This window comes from Dama dama, chromosome Y (assembly GCF_033118175.1).
Source record: "Dama dama isolate Ldn47 chromosome Y, ASM3311817v1, whole genome shotgun sequence".
In the NCBI taxonomy this organism is placed as follows: domain Eukaryota; kingdom Metazoa; phylum Chordata; class Mammalia; order Artiodactyla; family Cervidae; genus Dama; species Dama dama.
In genome coordinates this window covers 10,818,076-10,822,445 of record NC_083715.1, presented here as the reverse complement: position 1 = coordinate 10,822,445, position 4,370 = coordinate 10,818,076, and positions in this window count along the sequence as shown.

Below are 4,370 nucleotides of genomic sequence, written 5' to 3'. Positions count from 1 at the left end.
CCTCGTCAGTGTTCCCCTCTCGAGTGACGGTGCACTTGCTTTGCAGAGTGAAGTCTCGTCCACAGCTACCGAGGCACCGGGGGCATCTTCGAGGTGTGCTGGGTCCCCCAGATGCACAAAGTGGGCGCCAGTGCATAAGACGCTCCGAAGCGGCACCCTGGGGTTCCCCCGGGTGGGAGAGAGAGGGGATGCAGGGGGAGTGAGGGTTCAGGGAAGGGGTCACGAACGGTCCAGATCCCTGAGACCCACGTGGGCGCGCTCCCAGGGCCGGGACGGGCCTCGGAGATGCCTGTTGGCGAAGGAAGCATCTGGGCTGGGCAGTGCTCTGGGAGCGGACATCTCTTCTCGCTTTCTGGATGTTGTTTTTCTTTTCTGGTGGAATTGGTGGTTCTCAGCTGGAACGATTGCACCCCTGGAGACATTGGAAGTGTCTGGAGGCATTCGGGCTGTGGCTTCTTTTGGGGGTGTGTGGGGGGCGTTGCTGGCATCTGATGTGGAAACTGTGGCTGCTGCTGGAACTCTCGGCGTGCTTGGGACCTCCCGCCACAGCAGAGAAGTTCCCCCCGTATCCCAGGTGCTGAGCAACTTGGCCCACCCTTGGCTTCCACGTTCGTCCTCCCACCCGGACCCTCTGGTGACGAAGGCCCAACCTTCCATTCCACCGGTCTCCTGGGTCCCAGTAACCGTCTGCTGGTGCCCTGAGGTGTCCAGCTTGCGGATTCACTCCTGCACTCTGGAATTGCCCTGAGCTGTAAGGCAGGGCGCTGGCTGGCTGAGTGTCAGCCTGCCCCCCTGCCACAGATGTGTGCTGAGGCTTCAGTTCCCTTCTGCTCCGCCGTGTAGTGGTCTGGTCTGTGACACCCACCCACGGCCGTGGCCTGTGGTTTGGGTGGTAATGATGTTTAGACAGTCACCTGTCCGCTAGAGCTGGTCGGAATGAGCCCTGAGTGAATTCACTCTGAATGAATGTTCATTCACGCTGAATGAACACAGAGTGGACTGTGTGCAAATAAAACTTTATTTATAAACAAACGGACGCCTGGCCAGGTTTGGTTAAGGGGCTGTGTGCCATCCTGTGGTATTAAAGGCATCTTATGGTGCCTCTCAAGATAACAGGTGCTTTTCTCTCTCCTTCCAGGTGTGCGTGTTAGATCTGTGAAAACAAACACACACAGAAAAAAATATTATAGACACGAGAAGAGAATTCTAATGGACCAGCAGTGAACATGTGGGGTTGTAGCACTATTCAGACACAATTCCGTCAGCTCTGAAACTGCACCAGCCTGAACTTAGGGAGTGACCTTTGAGACCAAGTCATCCCTGGCTACCAGAGACTCTATTTTATTATTATTATTATTATTATTTTTGGTAACCTTCACTGAGAAGTTTAAAACAGAAAACACACATGCAAGTCCTATCAGAGGGCGAGGAAAGGAATGGTTTCCACCCGGAACCTCCAGCCCCATGGGAGCACGAAGCCGCCAGCTTGACATGGTGCACAAATCGGTTTCCACCCAGAACAGGCTCCGATGGTTGAGAGGAATGAGCAAAAAAGGAAAGGCTGTGCCGAAATGAAAAGAAGAAGAAAAAATGCCGTGATAAACCGAGAGGGGAGGAAAAACTCCTCCCGTCAATGGGTTTTTTGTTTTCTGGATTGTTCCCTAAAAATTTGGTCATTACAGTTAAACTCTCACAAGGACGTTCGAAAGACCAGTTTGTATGGATAAAATGGGTACCTTTGTAATCCCAACAGTTTCTATTTTCTAGAATCTTTGTCTCCATGGTTTTCCTATGGGCTGGAATCCTGTCGTCTTGGTTGGTGGGATTGGGGAGTGGGATAAGGGGCGGGCGTTGGGTCCGAGGAGGAAATTGTTCCTGGGTGTCTTGCTTCTTTGCTGTTGTTTCACCCACCAGAGAGACAGCCCCTCTCTCTTGGATGGGGTGACAGTCTCTGAGGACAGCTTTCTTGCCTGCATCTTCCCCTCCCCACCCCCCCATGCCCATCCTCCTCTCGACTACCTTCCCCCTCCCTCCCCCATGCCCCTACCCATCCGCTTCCCTCATAGTCACCTCCCATGCTCAATCTCAAGGGCACTTTTAGCGCATAGTAAGTGCTTTACTTAAGAAGGCATGGCAAGGGGGACTTTTCACAGGAGGAGGAAGAAGAAAAAAAAACAGGACTTATAAGAGAAAGAGCCCGGAGTAGTTTTGGAGAAGAAAAAAAAAAGATATTTTTTATGCTAAAACAATTTTAAAATTGTAAAATGGCCATTCAGACATGAGAGCTTTGTGTGATTCATATTTAACAACAACAAAAAAAAAAAAAGAAAGAAAGAAAGAAAGAAAGATACCTTTAGGAAGAGACGGGTAGAAGAGACCCTTCACTTTCACTTTGGTGGAAGGCAGCGAGGGGACTCTGGGTGGGCAGCTCTGGGGTTGGCCTCGGGGCTGGTCTGTGCGGCTGGAGCTGAAGACCCCAGCCCCTTTTCTGCTCCAGGAAGACCTGGGCGTTGTTTTGTTTTCTTTTCCTGCTGCGGCCTACCATAGCCGTGGACAAGTGGATGCCCTGGAACCCAAGAAGCATTCCCAGAACCAACATCAGTGAAACGGGGTCGACAGAACCACCCCGCTCCACACCACCAATGCTGCCTAGTTCAAGACTCAGGGCCACAGGTGGGACCCCCACCCCAAAACCAGGAGCAGTTCGGCCAAGTCCCTCCAGGGATGACCAACCAGAGGGGCCTCTGAGACCTCATGGGCTTTCCCAGCAACAGAAGCAATCTGGGAGAGCTTTTCAGCCCTGGGGGTGGGGGGGGTGAATTAACAGATGTAGGGTGTCTTCACAGGTCATCTTCACAGTTTGCTTTCTCTGGCAGCAGGTCAGGGGAAAAGAATTGTCTTTTTTTTTTTTTAAAGCAAATCTTTTTACTGTTTAAGAAAAAAAAAAATTAAAACATGGCTTTGTGTGTCCCTAGGAGAGTTTTCCTTTCCCTTGGATCAGGTGATCTTTGTACTTAACAGTTGTCTTGACCCGATGCTGACCCAGCTTGTAAATTAGCAGCGGGGACTCTGGGCTTATCAGTTTTCCCCCTACCCAGCAGTGGGGCTGGCCATGGGTGGGTAGGTTGCAGCACTTTTCTGTCCCAGCAACCAGCCCGGATGGTATATGGAGTGTGCTGGTATCTGTCCATGGACCCAAAAGCCAACCGCAGGGCATGGCCAGGCCTTTGTGCAGAAGGTGAATTGTCCCGGAAGCAGCCCCAAAGCCAGAGTGCATTCATCTCTCTCAGTACATTAACGAGTCTCCGTGGATCTGAGAGGTTTTCAAACCGCCCCGCCACCCCCAAAGGTACAAGACCAAAAGACACTCTCTTCAGGCTTCGGGCGTGTTATTCAGGCTCTGCTGTATCTAAACGCTTAACCTTTCAGAAGAAGGTCAGTGTTCGGTTGGAGTCTCCACTCCCACCTTTGAAGACAGCAGACGCCCTCAGGGGTCCACGGATAATCACTGCTCCCCCACCACCCCCTAAATGACTAACTTTGAGATGCAGTTTGCAGAGGGCTAGTTGAACACCATATCTGTACCCCTCCCTGAGTAAAAACGTCGCACTCTCCACACAGCACCAGCTGTCCGGGTTCCGGACGCAATTTGCGTTTGATGAGCCAAATGCTGCTGGAGGGTGGTGATGGTGGGATTCAGTATGAAAGGCTCAGGAGAGGATCATCATGGGGGAGGTCAGTACGCAGGGTCTCCCAAGTGTTGACATTGGCCTCCTGGTGAACGTGAACCAGTCTGGAAGTTGCCGGGTTGGAGCCAGTGGGAGGTCAAGGACGCGGACTGGATACCAGGCGCGGCGATGATGTGACGCTGCTGAGATAGGCAGAACTGCCGGTGTACCATCGGGGAAGAGGCCCCGGGGTGGGGACCACGAGGAGGAGGCAGCCAGCATCCCTGGAAGCCATGCCTACCCTGAGTCACCCCCGCTGTGCCTCCTGGCAGTGCTCGGCGGGAACATGGCCTCGGCAGTGCAAGCAGCTTCTAGACGTCGTGCAGAGCGCTTCGCGGTCCTCAGTGCCCGGATGGGACCTTGGTGCTGAAAGCAGAGAATAACGCACAGAACAATCCCAGAATCGTCCGCCGTGCCGGGGAGCTCGTCCGATGCGCACACACGCATGCAAGCCCCCAGAAGCGCATCCGATGCCAATGGATGGCTACAGAACCGCAATATTCACTTTGTCTTTCTGAAAAGAGATCTCGGAGCCAAGCGAAGTGCACTTTGTCGGGACTAAGGGTCTACTTTTTTTCCTGTTTTTTCTTCTCTTGTTTTTAACCTTTCCGCCCACTTTTTGTTGTCAGAGTTTCTTTTTTC